We start from the raw sequence: 683 nt of genomic DNA, 5'->3' as shown, positions 1-683 counted from the left end.
TGGAATCTAAAATAACTGCTGTATGTAAAATATACATTAATTAATGTGCATAGATGTGCAATTAAACTATCCTCTATTATGTAAATCACACTGCATTGGGCTGGAATGTTAGATTGATAAGTTCTAGACTGCCAAAGCCAATCTTCCATTCTGAATTTTCAAATGGAAAATATAATGTTGGCACATCAAGTAAAAGATTCAAATATACACTGAAAGCAACGGTGAAAGACTGCAAAATCAACCCAAATTTAAGGGAAGACATGTCAGCATGGAAGAAAGTGAACACCAGAGACTTGAAGGATTTTGAATCTTTATAAATCACTCATAGTAGAGGCTCAGAACTCAAACATAACACAACAACCCTGGTACAAAAGAACATCAATGTGTGGTATGTGGCACAAAAAGGCCTTCTAGATTTAAGAATAAATAAATGAGCAATACTCATGTGTCTTCCTTCTCTCCCCCTCCACTTATTTTATTTTTCAGTAGCTGTGAGGTCATTGTCAGATAAAGATGACAGGCAAACTATTATTACATACATACATACACATACACACATATATATATTAACCATATCTTCTTTCTCCATTTCAATAAATAATTGCTTAAATTTTATAGATAGATTTTTTTTTATCAATACCATTAAAAATGTATCTATCCACTTTATGCTAATTCTAATTCTA

This window comes from Octopus bimaculoides, chromosome 3 (assembly GCF_001194135.2).
Source record: "Octopus bimaculoides isolate UCB-OBI-ISO-001 chromosome 3, ASM119413v2, whole genome shotgun sequence".
Taxonomy (NCBI): Eukaryota; Metazoa; Mollusca; class Cephalopoda; order Octopoda; family Octopodidae; genus Octopus; species Octopus bimaculoides.
The sequence above is the reverse complement of the archived record's forward strand: the minus strand, read 5'-3'. Positions refer to the sequence as shown.